We start from the raw sequence: 22,951 nt of genomic DNA on the forward strand, positions 1-22,951 counted from the left end.
ATGTCAGTTTATACCCCTGTTAGAATAAAACATTTGCTTGCAGAGCTCCAAGTTCAAGGCCAGCCTGGTCTACAGCATGAGTTCAAGGACAGCCAGAACTACACAGAGAAACTCTGTCTCGAGAAACCACCACCATCACCACCACCACCAAATAAATAAACAAACAAAAATAACAACAAGAAATTGATTTGGTAACCTTTAAAACTTTTCTTGTAATTCTGTGAATTGGTTTCAGCCAAGTGTGGTGGGTGTGTATTTAAGCCTGGCTGGAGATGTTAAGATTCATTTGAAAAAAATTAGCTTCAAGTTTCACTCTGTAATAGATTTTTTTTTAAAAGTAGAATTTGCACTGGGGAAAAGTAAAGCAGGCAGATGTTTGATTTTCCTTTGGTATGTGTTGCCTGGTACCTAGATTCAGAACATTGTTAGGTAACAATAAAAACACACATTCTGTTTCATGTCAAAAAAAAAAAAAGGGGGGGGTTTGAGGTGTTTGTTTCTCTTTTGGTAGTATGCATGTAGAGTATCTTCCTGTGCCAAAGATGCTAAAATTTAGGAGAGAAGGTTCTACGTAGACACCAACTCAGCTTTTCCATGTTCATTGGTATAAGTATTGTCTCCATAATTGGGATCTTGCCATCAGTTTATGGAAAACAATCTATTGTTTTGGCAACAGCCTTTGTTGTTAAAAGAATAATCTGTATAACACATGGCTTATACACTAATAAAATGTCACATATATTTAAAATAGGTAATAGTCTAAGTGCACCAGTGTATTAGACTTTTGTATCATTTCTACACTATACCTGATTCAAACAATTGAGGAGTTGTACGAACTGTTAATAAAAGGTTTCTGAGGTTTCAGACTAGTCTGGTCTGTAGATTGTGTTCCTGTGGTGAGCTGGTGGGAGCATCTGGCAGAGGTCTCTCACTTCATGGCTGACAGTGAACACAGGAAGAATGACTGCACTACTGGCTTTCTACTTTTCTCCCCTGTTCTTCATCTGCGTCTCTAGCTTATGGCACAGTTCAATCACACTCAGAGTAGTGTTCCCACTTAGGGATTTGTTCTGGAAATGCTCTCACAGGTACGTCGCTTTTTAGCTTCTTCTTAATGCAGTCACACTGACATCTATTATGACAGGGAAGCATGGCAGCAAGCTGTAGATATAAGGCCACGAGCAGGAATCTGAGAGCTCACAACATAATTTCAATCCCTGGGACCCATATGGTGCAAGCAGAGAATTCCCATAAATTGTCCACACATGTGGGCCGTGAAACAGGCACACATACACATTAAATAACTGGAAAACAGAGTTACAAATTGGTGAAGAAGGTTAGAGAAAGACTTGCGGTTGACTTCTGTCCACCATATTCGTGTGTACAGATATTCCAGAACCTACACCTACTTTTATGAACATACACACACACACACACACACCACAAACACCTGTGTATCAACACATACAGTAATTTCACGCTTTACTTAAAAGACAGCATAGGACTTGGTATACATGATCAGGTTGAAAGGCTGAGGAAAAATTTTAGTAATGGCTGGTTTCATGAGAAGAAAATCATGAGCACATTCTGGGTAGGGCACGAGTCTGTGGTGGCCACACTGAAGACAGACACACATTCAATGGTTTTGAGTTTATAAGTTAAGAGAAGGCTGTCAAGGCATGAATGGCAAACTGCATCTGATCATCTTTCTATGTGGTAAACCAGTTTTGCTTCCCATTTCTTATTCTGAAATACCCTATACATATCAAAAAGATGGATCTAAACCTTAGGAAATATATCCTTCAGGAAATATTTTAAGTATTCAATTTTTAGTTTAAAAAACCATTCAATTATCTATTCTTAAACTAGTAAATTATTTAATTATCAAGTAAGTATAAAACTTACAAGGGAAAGGCATGGACTGCTAAACAGTTTATCTTTTGCACATTTTTAAAAAGATAATTTTCCTGACTTTTTATTGCAAAAAAACCAGTGATTCATGTAATAATAACATATGCCCTGTGATTTGCTTATTATGATTCATCATTGTGTATCATTTGGGTTGTTTCCAAGTTGAGTTATTAGTAATGCTTTGTGTTTCTTATGGTTCATGCTATTTCTTCCTATAGAATTTTGAAATTAAGTCAGAGGAGAATATTTGGCATCTGGCTTTCTCTCTCTCCTTCTCCCTCTTTCACAGATACCAGTACCCAATGTCAATTAGTACAGTAAGAAAATACCTATTTGTACATACTTTGACAAACACATCTTATTTTCATGAGTACTATCTTCTAACCCTTGTAGTATGTACCTGACATTCTAGTTACAATCTCTGTTGAAAGAATAACTCATTATAAAATTTTAGGAGAGAAAATAGTAATCAACTTTTGAATCCATCAATGGCTTCAACTCATTAGTCTTTTTAAATCAGATAATCTCTCAAGGCCTAACTGGAAATGGAGCTTTTAACATCTGAAATTTTGAGGACATTACAAGTGCAAATCATAAGGAGCCAAGATTATTTCAGAAAAATATACATTTCTATCTGTTTCAGTCAAGTTAAAAAACATTTTGGACATGTCTTAGGAACAAAACATTATAGGTCATAGAGTATCACAGATTACTTGTCTAGAGTGTTAAGGCACAAGTGTACTTTAATAACTACATAAAATTCAAATAAAGAGTTTTAGAAACTATCAGAGGTTATGACCAGTACAGAATTATTGGGCAAAGAGTTGTTCCCAGAAGTTACAAGGCAAGGGAGGAAAGAGACAAAAGAAGGAAAAATATCTATTTTTTATTTGTATGTCTATGATCTGTCTATCATACATCTGTCTGTCTGTCTGTCTGTCTGTCTGTCTCTATCTATCTATCTATCTATCTATCTATCTATCTATCTATCCCACTTTAGGTTGGGATGAGGGTTATTTTTGCTTATTCTTAAAAATTTTTTAAAGACATTGTATTGGGGTTTAAGGTATTTCAACATAGGTTTAACATAGAGGCTTGAAGAAAGAAGTGCTCAAAGTACATTTGTGGGTTTCACAAAGAATCTGAATTTGTGTGTGTGTGTGTGTGTGTGTGTGTGTGTGTGTGTGTGTGTTAAGGCATTTTGCCCAGACTGGTCTCAAACTTGAGAACTTCTTATGTCAGGTATATGTGTATGTGTGAGTGTGTGTGTATATGTGTGTGACATGAGGTATTTTGCCCAGGCTGCTCTCAAATTTGAGAACTGTCAGTTGTTTCGGTGTTGGACTTAAAATTGTGTACCAATATACGAGAGACTCATTTAACTACAGAACCTACTAAATATGCAGAAAAGGTAAAACTACCTTTCAGTTAAGCATCTTAAAATTACTGCTGAATTAGTGTATGTAAATTTTGGCTCTTAGAAACTATTCAAATTCCCCCACTGCTAGATATTGACAAGACTTTTTATTATTTTTATATATAAAAAAGTACTAACAGATTATGTTCAGCTAGATTACACTAACTTCATCCTGTATTCAGTTACTTATATCACGGTGGCTCACCTAGCACAGTGATTAAGGAGTTTTCCTTGGGATGTACTTGTCCTTAGATACCTAGTATAATGTCACAGTGCTTCAGTTACTATTAGGTGCTTTAGGTTGTGTCTGTCACATAAAAAAATATCTTTTTTCCGGGGTAGTGAATATTAATTATTCACTCTAAATTACTTTGAAGAAGTCATTTCATCATTTCAGTTTTTAAGGACTAAAACCTATGAATACAGATATATACTTTTTAGCATTTTAAGTACTGAAGTGAGGATGGAAAGGTTGCTCAGTGGTTAGAAGTACTGGCTGCTCTTCTAGGGACCTGAACTCACATGGCAGCTCACAGTTAAATGAAACTCCAGTTGCAGGGGATCCAATGGTCTTTTTTTTTGGCCTTTGCAGGCACGTATGAGGCATATAGGTAAAACACCCATACATGATTTTAAAAGTCACATTTGATACACATATGTAAAGATGCTTTCATAAGCTTAATAATCTTCACACTCTACTACACTGAAAACCACTTTCCATATTCAAAAAAAGTTTGTATTGAATAATCAGCACAGGTTCTCATATTACTAACTGGCACCTAATCAAACAGCCCGGCTCAGAACTGAAGGCCTTTTGGAACCTTCATGTTAGAAATTTTGTTGGTCGTTTTACCTAATCATTAGATGGTATGAACAATTATGTTTAGGGTTTTGCAACATATGGCTAAAAATCATGTAATGTACTTTACCTCAAAATCAATACTTGTAAAGATACAGAATTACTCAGAGTGAGCAACATTGACAAAAAAACACTAAGGATTAAGATGCAGAGGATGTTCAATGGAGATGAATATGAATATTAAAGGGCTAGAGAGGCCATTAGAAAACTAGGGGGGCCGGGCAGTGTTGGTGCATGCCTTTAATTCCAGCACTTGGGAGGCAGAGGCAGGCGGATTGCTGAGTTCGAGCCCAGCCTGGTCTACAGAGTGAGTTCCAGGACAGCCAGGGCTATACAGAGAAACCCTGTCTCACAACAAAACAAAACAAAACAAAACAAAACAAAACAAAACAAAAAACAAAACCAAAAAACAAAAAACTAAAAGAAAAAACAAAACAAAAAAAAAACAAAAAAAAAAAGAAAGAAAGAAAACTAGGGGGAAAGAACTCAACAATCTCAAGTAATATTTGACAAAAGGAACTTCTTGAAAATCATGTTAAAATCACACATTATGTTCTTGTGTATGATTATAAGACATTATGTCACACCATGTTATTACCTTGTTTTTGGAAATTGCAAAAGAGGAAATCAAAATGAAGTTTGTGTGTGTTTGTATGTGATTTTTTTTTCATGGCTGAAAAATTCCGTTTTCTTTATCAATTTCTTTGCTGTAGGATGACTGTATTGTTTTTGCTGTTGTGAAAAGGAATAGATTAAACACTGATGTATAAATCCCTATGTTATGACGTTACCTTCACTTCCTGTCTGTGAATATCCAGGAGAGGTACATCTTCAGTTATCTGGAGAGCTTCCTCACTGATTTCCACAGTGGTCCTTAATGTTTGCCTTTTGTCCACATTCTCTCCAGTATGTTTTATTGTCTGTTTAACAATTGCTATTCTGACTGAGGTAAATTGGAATTTCATTTTTTTCTGAAAGCTAATAAGGCGAACATCTTTGCTTAGAGGCTGTTTGTGTTTCATATTTTGAAAACTCCCATTCATTTCATTATCCTACCAACTGACTGTGTTGATTTCTATTTGTTTCAGTGCTTCTAATAGTATTGTTATTAATCCTCTGTCACACGTTGTCTTGCTTATTTATCTATTTCTGTGATAAAACACTATGACCAAGGGAAGTTATCCAAGAAAACATTGAATTTGGAACTCAGCTGCAGAGGGTTATTCTTCAATACTGGAGCAAAGGTAGGGTGGCAGAACAGCTGAAAGCTTACAAGTTGATCTGCAAGTTGGAAGCACAGAGAGCAAGACACTGGGAATGGCACAAGTCTTTTAAAAAGCTATCCCTCAGAAAAACACCTCCTCCAAGACTACACTCCTAATTCTTCCCAAATAGGTCCACTGACTGGGAGCAAGTATTTAATCACATGAGGAGAAGTACAGAGAGCATAGATTTCCTCCCAGTTTGTAGCCAGTCTCTGACTTTGATTAATTTAATTTGATCTCCTGAGGGCACATTTATCAAACTGTTGGCATTATTCTTCCTGTGCAACTGGAATTCTATTCAGGATATTTTTGCCTATGCCTACACCTTGAAGTGATTTTGCTACTGTTTCACTTAAGAGTTTCAGAATTTCAGGTCTTAGATTAAGGTCTCTGCTACATTTGGAGTTGATTTTTGAGTAGGGTGAGAGACAAGGATTAATTTCCTTTCCTCTTCATGCAGATACTCAGTTTTCCTAGCACCATTTGTTTATTCTTACCCAGAAAGAATATTTTTAGTATCATTTAAAAAAAACCCAGTGATTGTAAATGTGTACTCTTTCAATCTAATCCATTGATCCACATGTCTGTTTTTGTGCCAGTCTCATGGTGTTTTGTTATTATGACTCTAGTATAACATGAAAACATGAATGGTTTGACTTCTAGTATTATTCTTCTTGATCATGCTAACTTTGGTTATCTGACATCCTTTGTACTTCCATATACATTTTAATATTAACTTTATTTATTTAGAATGGCTTTGGAGTTTTAGTGGAAGTTGCACTGAATTCGCCCGTCTATTTCAGGAACTGTTGCTAACTCATGTTAGCTGTTCCTCTTCACAAGCACAGGAGTTCTTACTCATTTTATTATCTTGCTCCACTTCTATACAAAGAGTGCAAAACAAAGTGGATTCTTCAAAATGTACAGCCATATTTAGCAAATTTTTCTGTAACACAGATGCAAACCTTAATTAAATGTGCTTGTGAGCAAAGGATCTATAAATTTGATAGTGTTACATATCCATTTCACACTGTAGATGTAATTATTCATTAAATGAAATGCCCATTTTGTTTGCTTATATCATGATAGATTTCAGTGTGGAGAATGTAAGGAGGAGCATTAAGACATGACTAAAACACCTTTGACAAAATGTGTGCCTATAGACTGGAAGATTAAAACCAACGAGAAATTGTATGGTAATTCTACATCTCAGTTTAGAGACTGAAACACAGGAGAAATATGATCACAATCCTCATTACCTGTGCTGTGACATTTCTCAGTGATGAAAATTTTGTAGGTCTATATATTAAAAGTCAAATAACATGTATATTAGAATAATCAATATATAAAGCAGAAAAACCACTGGGCCCGAGCACAGAGCAGATCCCAGGCGGCAGCTCTGTACCCAACCTCACAAAACCCAGAGTAAGAGGGCCTCCCAAGAGCTCTAACCTGGGCAATATCTCAGGCAAGGAGACAGCAGCACCTGCCCCAAACAGGGAGTAACTGGGATCCACGGGGACCCAGGAATTCACTCCTGGTCTGGAACACTGGTTCCTTCTGGTCTGGACCCAAGCTCTCACCAGATCCCAGGAGACAGCTCTGCACCCAACTTCACAGAACACAGAGGAAGCAGAGCTCCCAGGAGCTCTAAACCAAGCAGTAGAGCAGTATCTTAGGCAAGGAGGCAGCAACACTTACCCCAAACAGGGAGGAACTGCAACCCACGAGGACCCAGGAATTCACTCCTGACCTGGGGCACTGGTTCCTTCTGGTCTCCACTTGAGCACTGAGCAGATCTTGTGCCTCAGCTCTAACCCCAGCAGCAAAACCCATCCCAAACAGTTATGACACAATCAAGAAAATAGGAAACACAGGCTCCAGTCAGAGACAGCACAGATAGCACCAAAGAGATCCAGGGGTGAAAGGCAAGTGCAAGAACATAGGCATCAGCAACCCAAGGTACTTGGCATCATCAGAACCTAGTTCTCCCACACTAGAAAGTTCTGAACTCCCCATATCACCAGGAAAGCAAGAGCCAGATCTAAAATCACTCCTAATGATGATGAAAGAGGACTTTAAGAAGGATATAAATAACACTCTCAAAGAATTTTTGAGGCGAACACAGGTAAACAGGTAGAAGCCCTTAAAGAGGAAACATAAAAATCTCTTAAAGAATTATAAGAGAACACAAACAAGGTGAAGGAATTGAATAAAAACATCCAGGACATAAAAATGGAAGTAGAAACAATATAGAAATATCAAAGGGAGACTACACTGGAGATAGAAAACCTAGGAAAGAAATCAGGAGTCATAGAAACAAGCATCACCAACAGAATACAAGAGATAGAAGAGAGAATCTCTGTTGCAGAAGATACCATAGAAAATACTGAAACAACTCTCAAAGAAAATGCAAAATGCAAAAATTTCTTAACACAAAACATCCAGGAAATCCAGGACACAATGAAGACCAAATCTAAGAATAATAGGTATAGAAGAGAGTGAAGATTCCGAACTTAAGGGGCCAATAAATATCTTCAACAAAATTATAGAAGAAAACTTCCTTAACCTAAGGAATGAGATGCCCATAATCATACACCAAATAGACTACATCAGAAAAGAAATACCTCCCGTCACATAATAATCAAAACACAAAATGCACAAAGCAAAGAAAGAATTTTAAAAGCAGTAAGGGAAAAAGGTCAAGTAACAAATAAAGGCAGACCTATGAGAATTACACCTGACTTCTCACCAGATACTATAAAAGCCAAAAGATCCTGGACAGATGTCATACAGACCCTGAGAGAACATAAATGCCAGCCCAGGCTACTATACCCAGCAAAACTCTCAATTACCAAAGATGGAAAAACCAAGGTATTCCATGATAAATCCAAATTTACACAATATCTTTCCACAAACCCAGCACTACAAAGGATAATAGCAGGAAAGCTCCAACACAAGGAGGGCAATTATATCCTAGAAAGAGCAAGAAAATAACCCTCTTCCAACAAACCCAAAAGAAGATAACCACACAAACAATGCCTCCATTATTAGCAAAAATAGCAGGAAGAAACAATCTCCTCTCCTTAATATCTCTTAACATCAATGGACTCAATTCCCCAATAAAAAGGCATAGGCTAACGGACTGGATACACAAAAAGGGCCCAGCATTTTGCTGCATACAGGAAACCCATCTCAGTGATAAAGACAGACACTACCTTAGAGTAGGTAAAGGGTTAGAAAACAATTTTTCAAGCAAATGGCCCTAAGAAACAAGCGGGAGTAGCCATTCTAATATCGAATAAAATTGACTTTCAACTTAAAACTATCAAGAAGGATAAGGAAGGACATTTCATACTTGTCAAAGAAAAAGTCAACCAACATGAACTCTCAATTCTGAGTATCTATGGGCCAAATGAAAGAGCACACACTTTCATAAAAGAAACATTACTAAAGCTCAAAGCACACATTGCACCTCACACAATAATAGTGGGAGACTTCAACACCCCACTCTCAGCATTGGACAGATCACGGAAACAGAAACTAAACAAAGATACAGTGAAACTAACAGACGTTATGAACTAAATGGACTTAACAGATATCTATAGAACATTTCACCCTAAAGCAAAAGAATATACCTTTTTCTCAGCATCTCATGGTACCTTCTCCAAAATAGACCATACAATTGGTCACAAAACAGGACTCAACAGATACAAAAAAATTGAAATAATCCCATGCATCTTATCAGATCACCATGGTCTATGGCTGGTCTTCAATAACGACAAAGACAATGGAAAGCCCACATTCACATGGAAACTGAACAATACCCTACTCATTGATAATCTGGTCAGGGAAGAAATAAATTAAAGACTTTTTAGAATTTAATGAAAATGATGACACATCATACCAAATCCTACGGAATACAATGAAAGCAGTGCTAAGAGAAAAACTCATAGCTCTGAGTGTATACAAAAAGAAACTGGAGAGAGCATACACTAGCAGCTTGACAGCACACCTGAAAGCCCTAGAACAAAAAGAAGCTAATAAACCCAAGAGGAGTATATGGCAGGAAATAACCAAACTCAGGGCTGAAATCAACCAAGTAGAAACAAAATGAACTATACAAAGAATCAATAAAACCAGGAGCTGGTTCTTTGAGAAAATCAACAAGATAGATAAACCCTTAGCCAGACTAATCAGAAGGCAGAGAGAGGGTATCCAAATTAATAAAATCAGAACTGAAAAGGGTGACATAACAACAGAAACTGAGGAAATGCAAAAAAATCATCAGATCCTACTACAAAAGCCTATACTCAACAAAATTCGAAAATCTGGATGAAATGGAGGATTTTCAAGACAAATACCAGTTACCAAATGTTAAACCGGGAGCAGATTAACCATCTAAACAGTTCCATAACCCCAAAAGAAATAGAAGCAGTCATTAAAAGTCTCCCAACCAAAAAAAGTCCGGGACCAGACAGTTTTAGTGCAGAATTCTATCAGACCTTCAAGGAAGACCTAATACCAATTCTCTTCAAACTACTCCACAAAATAGAAACAGAAGGAACACTTCCCAATTCATTCTATGAAGTCACAATTACGCTCATACCTAAACCACACGAAGACCCAACAAAGAAAGGGAACTTCAGACCAATCTCCCTTATGAACATCGATGCAAAAATACTCAATAAAATTCTCGAGAACCAAGTCCAAGAACACATCAAAATAATCATTCATCATGATCAAGTGGGCTTTATCCCAGGAATGCAGGGATGGTTCAATATTCGGAAACCCATCAATGAAATCCACTATATAAACAAACTCAAAGGAAAAAAAAACCACACATAATCATCTCACTAAGTGCTGAGAAAGCATTTGACAAAATTCAACATCCCTTCATGATAAAAGTCTTGGAAAGATCAGGAAGTCAAGGCCCATATCTAAACATGGCAAGAGCAATATACAGCAAGCCAGTAGCCAACATCAAACTAAATGGAGAGAAACCTGAAGCGATCCCACTAAGATCAGGGACTAGACAAGGCTGCCCACTCTCATCCTACCTATTCAATATAGTACTGGAAGTCCTAGCCAGAGCAATTAGGCAACACAAAGAGATCAAAGGGATACAAATTGGAAAGGAAGAAGTCAAGATTTCACTATTTGCAGATGATATGATAGAATAATTAAGTGACCCCAAAACTTCCACCAGAGAACTCCTCAACCTGATAAACAACTTTAGCAAAGTGGCTGAATATGAAATTAACTCAAACAAATCAGTAGCCTTCCTCTACTCAAAAGATAACCTGGCTGAGAAAGAAATTATGGAAATGACACCCTTCACAATAGTCATAAATAATATAAAATACCTTGGTGTGAATCTAACCAAGCAAGTGAAAGACCTGTATGACAAGAACTTCAAGCCCCTGAAGAAAGAAATCTAAACAGATCTCAGAAGATGGAAAGATCTCCCATGCTCATGAATTGACAGGATTAATATAGTAAAAATGGCTATCTTGCCGAAAGCAATCTACAGATTTAATGCAATCCCCATCAAAATTCACACCCAATTCTTCACAGAGATAGAAAGAGCAATCTTAAAGTTCATTTGGAATAACAAAAAACCTAGGATAGTGAAAACTACTCTCAGCAATAAAAGAACTTCTGGGGGAATCACCATCCCTGATTTTAAGCTATACTACAAAGCAATAGTGATAAAAAATGCATGGTATTGGAACAGAGACAGGCAGGAGGATCAATGGAATAGAATAGAAGACCCAGAAATGAACTCCCATACCTATGGTCACTTGGTCTTTGACAAAGAAGCTAAAACCATACAGTGGAAAAAGACAGCATTTTCAACAACTGGTGCTGGTCCACCTGGAGGTCAGCATGTAGAAGAATGCAAATTGATTCATGCTTATTTCCTTGTATAAAACTCAACCCCAAGTGGATCAAGGACCTCCACATAAAACCTGCTACACTGAAACTAATAGAAGAGAAATTGGGGAAAAGCCTGGAACACATGGACACAGGAGAAAAGTTCCTGAACAGAACACCAATGGCTTATGCTCTAAGGTCAAGAATTGACAAATGGGACCTCATAAAACTCCAAAGCTTCTGTAAAGCAAAGGACACAGTCAATAGGACAAAGCAGCAACCAACAGATTAGGAAAAGATCTTCTCCAACCCTACATCTGATAGAGGGCTAATATCCAAGGTATACAAAGAACTGAAGAAATGAGACTCTAGACAATCAAAGAACCCTATTAAAAAATGGGGCACAGAGCTGAACAAAGAATTCTCAACTGAGGAAGCTCGAATGGTTGAGAAGCACCTAAAGAAGTGTTCAGGATCACTAGTCATCAGGGAAATGCAAATGAAAACAACCCTGAGATTCCACCTCACACCAGTCAGAATGGCTAAGATCAAAAACACAGGTGAGCAGATGTTGGCGAGGATGTGGAGAAAGAGGAACACTCCTCCACTGTTGGTGGGATTGTAAACTGGTACAACCACTATGGAAGGCAGTCTGGCGGTATCTCAGAAAATTGAACATAGTGTTACCTGAGGATCCAGCTATACCACTCCTGGGCATATACCCCAATGATGTTTCAACATACAACAGGGACAGATGCTCCACTAAGTTCATAGCAGCCTTATTTATAATAGCCAGAAGGTGGAAAGAACCCAGATGTCCTTCAACAGAAGAATGGATGCAGAAAATGTGGTACACTTATACAATGGAGTACTACTCAGCTATTAAAAACAATGAGTTCACAAAATTCTTAGGCAAATGGATGGAGCTGGAAAATATCATTTGGAGTGAGGTGACCCAATCTCAAAAGAACATACATGGTATGTACTCACTGATAACTGGACATTAGCCCCAAAGCTCACAATACCTAAGACACAACACATAGACCACATGAAACTCAAGAAGAAGAAGGAAGATCAAAGTGTGGGTGCTTTGGTCCGTTTTAGAAGGAGTATCAAAAGATTCTACCAGAGCTCTCAAAGTCTAAACCTCCAGCCTGAGAACACAACGGGAGGGACTCATGTCTCCACGTGTATAGGTAATTGAGGGTGGCCTTGTCAGACATTAGTGGAAGTGGAGGGCCATGGTCCCCGAAAGATTGGATTCCCTAGTGTTGGGGAATTCAAGAGCACGGAGATAGGACTGGGAGGATGTTCAGAGCACACTCTCATAAAAATAGGAGGGGGGGTATGGGATAAGGGGTTTTGGGGGAGAACTGAAGAGGAGATAACATTGAAAGGTAAATATGTAAAATATCGAACTAAAAAAAAAAAACCAGATAATGGGTCTGGAAAACAAAACAAAACAAAAAAAAGAGAGTTTACTTATTTCAAATTATTTTAAAAGTTTCCAGGAGATGTTAATTGGGTAAGACTTTATTTTAAGCTCTCCACAAAAGAATTAAGTCTCTGTTTAATATTCTCAAGAGAGATGTAAATCTTAATTTCCCTCAACAATTAATTGACAAAAGAGGAGTAATCTCACAAAAAGTCGAAGAAGCTATTATTAATTGATATATTATATAGTCTGATTAGTTGTTGGCTGTTCTATAACAGTCTTTTGATAAAAGAGATTATTAGTATAGATTTATATTTCTTTAAATAGTGTCTTCATGACTCTCTGAGTGTGGAAGGAGCGGCTGCTGATGCTTCTGCCCTGATTTTACAAGAACTCTGAAAAATTGGCTTTAAAAGCAAAAGAGGGGGAATGGTACCCCTACCCACGAAGGAGTCCCTCAAAATTCTCTCCATCATGTCTTGTTCACTTTTAACTCTCTAAAACTGAAAGCTCATGGCAAATCTGTTGCTGATTGCCTCCGGCATCACCGAGACCAATAAAAACTATGCCACAGCTCTGTGGAAGGACCCTCTTACCCTTAAAGGGAATGGCCCAGACCCAGTTCTCTTATGGGGCTGAGGATTGATATGCCTGTTTGATATCACAGAAGGCACAGCTAGACGGCTACAAAAAAAAAAGATTAATGAAATAAATAGATAGCCCCACAAAGCCAGGCCAAACTATAAACAAGATGAATAACAATTGACATCCAGGGAAGAGAAATCTCCCTGAGAATTCCCTTCTTTTTCTTTTACCGGTAAAAATGAATCACCTGTGATGTCTGCTGTTAGAAGTTCTAATCCAGATGCTGGCCTCCGAACTTATACTACTCAGACCTTCGATGGGCCATTGACAAGAACATCAAACAGCTAGAGACTGACATCACTAATCTGAAGAAATAAATCCCTTGTTTTGCTGTCTGAAGAGACCTCCAAAAATTGCAAAGGACTTTATTGGACTTGATTTACTCTTTTACAGTAGAAAAGACTGTGTACAGCTCTTGACTGTGTACAGGCCTTAAAGAAGAATGTTGCCTTTATATAGACAAGACAGGACAGTTAAAGAGAGCATGAAAAAGGTCAGAGAAGGCCCTGAGAAAAGTCAGAGAGAGAAAGAGAAAGATGAGAGCTGGTACAAGAATTGGTTTTCAACCTCTCCATGGTTGTCAACCCTACTTCCTCCCATCTTGGGACCATTAATTCGGTTATTTTTGCTTATTTCTTTTGGTCCCTGGGCCTTAAATAGGCTGACTAACTTTGTGCAACAACAGGTAAATAATTTGGTAGCAAAGCCTATTCAGATACATTATTATAAGTTAGTTATGGAGGACCACAAGACTCAAGATGAGGTTGTTACTCTATCCAGGGTGTTCCCAAAACCCATCTCCACCCAACCCAGAAGAGGGGACTTCTGCCCCTAGACCAAGAAGAGAGTGGCCACCCAGAACCCCCTCTGATTGGCTGCGAGGCTAAGCACTTCAAGGGAATATAAATAAAAGTTAAAAATATCTATCTGGGTTCCCTGAGGGACAAGCCTAACTGCATAGGGGTTGATGTCAAAAGTATCCCCTCTCCAGGAAAAAGACATCGGGATGGGTATGGCCCTCATGCCCCACTGGTCAATGACAGGGGGACCAGGTCCATTACAAGGTCCCCTTCAATTACTGGAGGTCAGGCCTCTATCCCTGCCTTCGCAAGATTAGATTCGCCACAGCCCATCTATACTTAGAGAAGGAAGGAGATGTCAGGACCAGCCCTGCTTGTACACAGAAGGCCTAAAATGAGCTATAGGCCTAAAATCAGCAATAGGCCTGTCATACATGTATACTAACACCAAGTCTTGGGTCTCAGTGGAAAAATACTGAAACATATGGCTATAAGTTATTATAAACAGGCAGCTTTTGTGGAAATTTACCAGCCTGAGTAGTCATAGACCTTACAAATAGGTAGCCATGGCAGAAAATACCAATTTAGATAAGGACAAGTGAATCATAGGCAGAGTCACAGTGACCTGTTCCCCTGAACCTTCACCCAGCCGATACCCTGTTCTGAAAGATATCTGTATTCCCCCTGAACACCCATGTTCAAGTGTCATCCCCTTCCCCATGTCTTGCCTTTTTGTGTTTATAACCCCTGTGTGAATAAGTAAAAATTACGATTTGATTTAAAAAATAAATAAAAATAAATTTAAAAAAAAAGCAGAAAAACCCATGAATCATTTACATTGTGATACAAATCAGTAATAACATATCAATATAGTAAAATAATGTTCATTAATAAGAAAGGAAATGTTTATGAGAAGTACATCAGTCTAAAACAATACACATTTAATCAGAGTCATATATTATAAATAAAACATTGCTGTTTGATTATCTGAGAATAATACAACAAAATAAGTGGTTCATGATCTTAATTTTTATCAAATTCTATTGCATTCTGAAGAGTAACTAAGAAAGTGAATGAAGTTTCCAGGCATAAAGAAGTAGTGAAGGGGTGTGTCACAGCTGCCACTCTTGACAGATAGGATACGATGGCATGGACAGCTGTGGTTATGTACAACAATTATGCAAGGGAAATCAGGGATTTAGATTTTATACAATATTCCCTCATTTTAGAAAATTTTAGTAGAAAAATGGTTTCCAAATATGCTGTTATGGTTGTATAAGATTTATATTTACAGTAAGAAAAATATCTTAAACATTTCAATACAATTTTCTTGTGTGTTGTGCAGCAGTCTCCTTTAAGGTAAAACATTTCACCTTGGACAGAAACAGCTTATGATTCAATGTTTAAAGGGGGGCTCATTAAGATACAGGAAGTAAATAATTCAAAGGCTTCTGTTCCCAGATATTGACCGTGTATAGCTTGCCCACTTTCCCCAGATGAATATGAGTAGCAAAACTGCTGAGAGACATGGCCAGTCAAGCTAACCACCTTGAAAGAGGTTCATACCAACTAACTGCATTGCCCAGAAAATCCAGTCTCCAACTTGCTGAGCTGACCAAAAGTTATGCAGAACACTTCAAGTTTTCAGCTTTTCTACGCTCTCATCCAAGCTGAGATGGGCCTCTGGAGAGACAGCCTTTTAGTCAGCAAGTGACCTCTTATCCTTACCTCTTGTAAGCAACACCAGGAAAACTCATCGGTTCACTAAACTGGACTTTGGTGGAATCCTTCCTTTGCTCTGTCCCCATTTCCCTATGTGTGATGAGTAGATGTTTGCTCTTATTTCCCAGAGTGTCATACAACATTGTTTAGATTTCTGAACTGCATATGGAAAGGTAAGAAGATAATTAAAGATCAGAGCTACAATGTAAAGAGTAGGGCTTCACATTTATATAGATTCTTTTTATTTGGTCCCTGGTAGCAACAACTTAATCTTTGTATTGCACTGTCATGAACAAAGCCATATTGCATTTAGATAAGTTTCTGCTATATGAGTATGGAGAAACAAGAAAAATGCTTTACTGGGGTCTAAGAAGGGTAACTTTTTTTTTTTTTTGGTGATTTAAAAATCAAAATAGCAGTTAAAGTTAAATAGTTTAGTTTTTCAGCCCAGTCTACTAAAGGTATATGATAATATTATATGGACAAGAAAGAAATGCTTGTGAAACTTAATTCCAAGCTAAAATTAGGTTCTTTCATTTTGTTTCAAATTGCTACAAACTAAATATTCAATTATGTGTCTGAAACAGCAAAGGATTTTAATACTTTCGTCTTAGAAGCTGAACTGTTAAATGGAAGTACCAGATAATATACTTCCTTTGTACTGCCATCTCCTGAAACTATCTATTCCTCATAATACTCTCACTGAGAGGTGTTCCTTATTTCCAAAAGAGCAGGATCAATTGGAGATCCAATACATTTTCCAGGCTCTGGCTCACCCGTTTTTCTTATCAGTTCCATGAAGCTTCCTTATGAGATGAAGACAAGCAATCACAGTTTACATGTGCAATGAGTCACACTGATCTGTCCTCACACCTTATTTTTGTTTACAAAAAAACTGTTTCTCTTTGATAAATAAAAATACACTAACATTCAGAGAGTGATGAGTGGGTAAAAGCCTATAGCCCATCACAACAGAAGTCAAACTGTAACACAGCTGTTCTAACCCTGGATCCAAATAATTTTCTACTATGGCACAGTTATACTGATATAAATATGCATCAGTCTCAGAAAGAGAGCTAAGGAGCACTGCTAAGGTTGGTAAAGTCTATATATGTGTGTTTGCACATGTGTACATGTCTGTGAGCCCCACAGCCAACCCTGGATACCATTACTGAAAGCTATACTTGGCTGTTTTGGAGGCAAGGTCTTTAACTGGGAACTGGGAATTGCTGACTAGCCAAGTCTGGATGGACACAAAGCTCCACAGATTGAACTCTAGTCTCCTCAGACTGAGAGCCTAAGCCTGGTCTAACAAATACATTCGAGTGCTCGACAGCCACTTCAGGTCCTTATTCTGGTGTGACAGGCACCTTAGCATCTGAATTAACCCCAGTCCTGAGAGTAGCTAAGCCTTTTTTATTCATTGAAAATATCACACATGTGCAAATAAATATATAAAATCATATCTGCTCTGCGTTACCTTTCTCTAGTTTCCCTCCCAAGATTCTCCAATGTGTCTCCCTTCCAACTTCATGTCATATCTTAAAAAAACAAAAACAAAACAACATCAACAAATGAAACCACTGAGTGCATATGCACATAGGTAATAGGGCCATCCACCAGGGAATGGGCCCCAAACGCTAGTCATATATCCAAAGAGAAGTGATTTATCTCCCCTTAGGAGATAACAGCTCTACATCAGGAGTGAAGGTGCAGAACAAGTCAAGGGCAGGGACTAAGTATTAACAGTCAGTTTATAACAGGATATTCAGTAGTCAAATTGCCTTTGAAGATAATTTATATGTACACAGTTAATAATCTCTATGATATTTCATGTCAAAATACAAATTAATATGCTATGAACATCAGGGTATATATGTTAAATATACTTATATACTTTATAATATATATATATATATATATATATATATATATATGTACACAAATACACACAAACATATACACACGCACATACGCATGCACATACACAAACACATATAACAGCATTGTTTAAAAAGTCCACCCTGAGTTACAATATATGCTAATGCTTTATATATTAGTACACTAGTCTTTTAAGAATTTTCATGGGGTAGATACACTTTTTAAAAAACAGATGAGGAAACAAAGACTGAAAAGTTGAATCTTATAAGAAAATAATATCATTGTCATCAAATTTTAAATCTATTCAATCTGAGTCTACAAGTTGGGTTCCAGAATATGAACTGCTATGCATATTTTTATTGTGATCTACCATACCTAGGCAGCAGGCTGACCTGTATATATGACATATATGACAGGCCTGACAAAGATTGAGACTCTAATTTCCAAATCTTACTGTGGAAACTATATGGATGCTACTATAAGTACACATTTAAGACACTTCTCTGAATCAGATACTCAGTGATCATCAATAAAGCGCCAATTACAAAGTATAAGAAATTTCCAAAAACATTACAAAAAAAATATAGCTGGCTACACATGGGGGCCTATTACTAAAATGCTAGAATTTGGGATCTTGAAATAGGATGACTCTGAGTTTGGCAAGTTCTAAGGATAGCCTACACCCAGCAAGGCTGTTTAAAAATAAAGCTGCACAAAAAGTAGACTGTTACGTCACAAGTTGTAAATAATAAGAGTGGGCAGTCTCACAGAACATGAAATTGCACTGAGGTATGAGCTCCCAAACTGTGAAGCAGACTGAGAAAGAACCCTCTGGAGTTAATTAACCTTTATATAAAATGCCTAGGTCCTAAAATTCAGGCCAGCCAATCCAATAACTAAGTGAAACAGTAAGGAAACATGAAAATAGAACAAACCTGTAATTAAAAAGTTAAAGCATCTGAGGAAAACTAAAGCTAAGAAAGTAAAAAAAAGTACAGCAGAGGGAAGTATCTGTAGACTAAGAAAATGGAAACATAAAAGTTGATGGAAATGCTCATATAACAAAATAGAAAAAAATTATTATTAATATACTTATTTTTTTGGTTTTTCAAGACAGGGTTTCTCTATGTAGCCCTGGTTGTCCTGGAACTCACTATGTAGACCAGGGTGGCCCTGAACTCAGAGATTTGCCTGCCTCCTGAGTGCTGGTATTAAAGAATGCACCACTACTACCTGGCTCAGAAATTATGTCAAAATAAACTCTTAGATTCATATAAAGGGAAGAAAGAGCACCAAGAAATCGTATAACAAACCAATGAAAAAGACAAGAACAGTTATACAGAGAACCACAGCAAAATTATTAGAAATAAACATTCATCAATTGAAAAAGAAAATCTAAGGGGGAAATACAAATTCTATACTGGATATGGTAGAAAATATCATTAGTAAACTGTGTAGAGGGATTCTAATCCAGCAGCATGGCTGTTCTGACAAGGGATCACATCCAAAGACATGATCCAGCCAGAATTAAGACATGCCCTGGATTACAGTATGATCTGGCTGGAATACAGACATGCCTTTAGTATTCGCCTTTAATCCCTAAGAATGACGGTAAGGCTAGTTTGTACAAGGAAGCAGCATGTATGAAAGTGACATCTAATTGAGGGGCAGACAAAATGATGAATTAGAGAAAGACTTGACAGAATGAGTCAGAGATATGATACCCCCAATTAACATGAAAACAGCAGAGGAAGAGAGGCCACTTAAGAGCAAGGAGAGAAAAAGAGTGTGGTGTGGTGTGGGTGCTATGTATGGAAATTTTACCAGGGAAGTTGGACAGGGACAGGTTGAAGAGACAGAGGTGAAGACAGAATGAGAAAGGGAAGGAGGCAGAAGATTAGAACATATTGCCAAAGGTAGTATGAGGCCAGGCAGAACAATTTGGTCAGGAGCTGAGAAAAGCTGGATTGAGTCAGTCATCTTGGAATATTAGACTGTATGGAGGCTAGAACCTTCCAGCCCCAGGCCTAGGAATAGTTAGAAAAGAGAAGAAAATGCTCTGAGCTCGACCTAAATTGCGTATTTGCACAGTGTGGGTACAGCTTTGATGTCATCCCTTCTGAGGAGATAAAAGTAACATTTACAAAATTGGAAAACAGGACTAAGGGGGTCTCTCAGATGAGAAGAAAACTGCAATCTGCAATGGCCATTGAAGTCACAGTGGGTGGAGTGCTTAATATATGACATCAAATTTCAAAAATAATATAGAAATTATGCCTTCTTAGCAATGTTTGAGCTATAAGACCTGAAGTATTTTCAGAATGAAAGATCAGTGACATACTTCAGACTGAAAGCTCCAGAAACATAATCAGAAAAAGATAGAAAAAGTAATTTATACCCCAAACTAGCTTCACTCACACAAGTGCCAGCATAAGTCTCTTGTGACTGGCTGTGTATCTAGAAAACTCAGACTATAAATAAAAAAAACTAAACATGAATTCAGAACCAAGTGTTAAATATGGGAAAAGTAGCATTTATAAAGTAGGTATGTCAGTATTTTGAAATAGAGCCTTAACATACTGAATAGTATATGGGTAAAATTGAAAAAAATTCACTAACAATATAATTGCATTCATAAACACATGGACACAAACACATAAACACGAATTCATCCAAAATAGAAATTATATGGTTTAAATTCCTAAGAAAATAGATTTCAACAAGAAGATTGATAAGCCTTTCTGACCGGTACATGTAGATTCATGTATCAAAACTATAGGGAATTCTTTTCAAGCATACATACATGGACCAGTCATGAAAATGGATCACACCTTCATACATGTAAAAGAATCTGAATGAGAACAGCAGACACTGAGTATGATGACCTAACGATTTATACAATACTACGAATGGGTTCCAAATGGTAAATGACAGAGAGGTGTATACAAGTATGGTTGTATTTACATGACACTCTGGAAAGGCAACACAGGGAAAGAGTTGGGATTGTCGGGGACTGGCAGTATTGGGAAGACAGACTGACTGTAAATGAATATGGAAGAATTTTGGTGGTTGAGACAAGGCCCACTTCATGGGTCTGATAGAGCTGTGAAGCTGACTTTTTTTTTTTTTTTTCAGGTACAATTAACATTTAAATTAGCAGGGATCCTGAATGAAGCAGAGTATTCTAGGTCTCATCCATTCACTCAGAGGCTGTGAAGGAATTCTGTCAGCCGACTGCCACAATCACTTCAGGCAATTGCTTTAAGACTCCCTTCGTGTGCACACCCATTGGTGCTGTTTCTATGGAGAATCTTGACTAAAAATAGAAGGCTGATTCAGAAGGTCCAGGAAATAAGAGCTTGAGTAGATATAATGATAATGGAAGAAAATAGAAGAAATAATACCAGGATTTCTTTTCCTGAAAGGAAGGGAAAAGTAAAATTTTAAAACAGAAGAGTTTACTCAAATGTAATAAGAAAGCAACATACCTGTAGAAATTACAAATCTTACGTTACAAATCGAAAGACTTGAAAGAGATTCAGAGAAAACCTTGCAAGGGTCTCAGAAGAAAAATCATCGCATAATAGCTACAAAAATTGAAGCTGATATTAGACTTCTATTATATAACCACGTGACACAAGAGATCTCAGAACATGCTAAATTTTTAATGGTAAAAATTTTCATGCATCAACTTTAGATATTTAGTTTAGAACTTTAGTTTAAGCATTCATTTAAAAATTTTTAGATTTATTTATTTCATTTTATACGTATAAGTTGTTTGTATGTATGAATACCACATGTATACCTGATGCCTATGGAGGTCAGAAGGGGCTGTGGGATCCTACAGATCTGGAGACACAGATGGCAGTGAAATGCCACGTAAGTACTGAATTTGGGTCTTGTGCAAGAGTAACCGGTATACTTATTGGCTGAGCTGTCTCTGCAGCCTTCTATAAACATTTGAAAGATAACTGCATCTCCTATCCTTTGCAAGCTTACTATCATCCTTTAACAATATGACTTAATACATAAAAAGGTCTCTTCAATGAGTATCAGCAATGAGACATGGAACATTTCTGTTGGCCTAAATTAACATGGAACTAAGGCTAATGCATGCTACAAGAACCATTTAATAACAGTCATGATATCACCAATTTCAATAAAAAATGGTGGCGAGCAAGGGATGAGGCTAGGAAGATGTAAAGTCACTGTATATGTACAAAACTATCACATACTTTTATTGTGAAAATGATGCACTAGCAGGATAATATTATGATATAAAACTTTCATATGAGAACTCAGAAAAAACTGATAGGCATAGTAAAATATAGGAGGAGAAAAGGATACTTGAATATTGCTATGAAAAATAAGTACATGGGAGTACTATATATGTTAATTAACTTAATTTTGCCATATCACAATGTATACAAACTTTCAAACATGTTATACATGATAAATATATAAAAATTTCTTTTAGCAATTTTAACAATAAAGAAAAAAATGGCAGCATTAGTAATATACTTATGAAATGAAAGCAAAATGCATTATATTTTTAATGTGAACATAAGATTCATCAAAATGTAAAGTTATGTAATGAGGGTATATATTTCATGAACTTTTATATTATAACCAAGAGCACTGGAATATCAATAAAAGCTATTTGAAATTCAAGAGAACATAAAAAAGCAGAAATAATTGTCCTGGAGAGGTAATTACACTTATAGTTAATTACAAATTATAAATAAGGCATTCTAATGTAAATTAATCCAACTATATATACAACTCTGTATAACAGTGAACAAAATTCACCTTAAATGTTCTAGAAATGCTCACCAAAATTGATTCTATCCTATACTATAAAGACAATTTCAGCCAGATATGGTGATACATGTCTTAATCCTAGTACTTGGGAGGCAGTGGTAGGTATATCTTGTGATTTCAAGTTTGGCCTGGTCTACATAGTAAGTTCCAGGCCAGCCAGGACTATGTAGAGAGACTCTATCTAAAGAAAGGAACAAAGAACAAAAGAAAGAATGAATGAATGAAAGGAAGAGAGGGGCAGAGAGAGAGAGAGAGGGAGAGAGAGAAAGAGAGAGAGAGAGAGAGAGAGAGAGAGAGAGAGAGAGAGAGAGAGAGAGA

At 37.1% G+C, this 22,951-nt stretch overlaps 1 protein-coding gene across 4 annotated transcripts in view; it reads right to left on the reverse strand.

Annotated features, from left to right (window-relative positions):
- The window catches only part of Mbd5 (methyl-CpG binding domain protein 5), a 370,386-nt gene that overhangs the window by 151,324 nt on the left and 196,111 nt on the right, over positions 1–22,951 (reverse strand). The window contains exon 1 of one of the 4 annotated variants that reach the window (XM_028769175.1): positions 17,412–17,475. The exons of the other annotated variants lie outside the window; for them this stretch is intronic. The gene's annotated coding sequence lies outside the window, so the exon portion shown is untranslated. Of the gene's footprint in view, positions 1–17,411; positions 17,476–22,951 lie in introns of those variants that run through there. 4 annotated transcript variants of the gene reach the window in all.

Source organism: Grammomys surdaster, unplaced genomic scaffold (assembly GCF_004785775.1).
Source record: "Grammomys surdaster isolate TR1022 unplaced genomic scaffold, NIH_TR_1.0 191, whole genome shotgun sequence".
Taxonomy (NCBI): domain Eukaryota; kingdom Metazoa; phylum Chordata; class Mammalia; order Rodentia; family Muridae; genus Grammomys; species Grammomys surdaster.